This window comes from Odontomachus brunneus, unplaced genomic scaffold (assembly GCF_010583005.1).
Source record: "Odontomachus brunneus isolate Ranch 3 - 2012 unplaced genomic scaffold, Obru_v1 Obru_scaffold_120, whole genome shotgun sequence".
In the NCBI taxonomy this organism is placed as follows: Eukaryota; Metazoa; Arthropoda; class Insecta; order Hymenoptera; family Formicidae; genus Odontomachus; species Odontomachus brunneus.
Window position 1 is genome coordinate 946,928 of NW_022639570.1, and position 279 is coordinate 947,206.

Consider the following 279-nt stretch of genomic DNA (forward strand, 5'->3'; position numbering starts at 1 on the left):
TACCAGTAATTCTGTAATTTTTTGGCCAGTACTTAATTTCTGGTGAATACTGATAATAAAATTAATGTTAAATATTGATAGTAATCAAATACTGAGAATTATAATGTGAAGGTGAAAAATGAGAAAATCATAATGTTTACAGAAATATACTTATATTCCTAATTTTCTCATGTCTCATAAACTACTAGATATCGAAGGTTGTCAACACATTCCAAACTTTCATGAATCCTCCTGCGAGATAATTTCGATCCCAAGCGGTAGAAAAACACCGGTCAACCT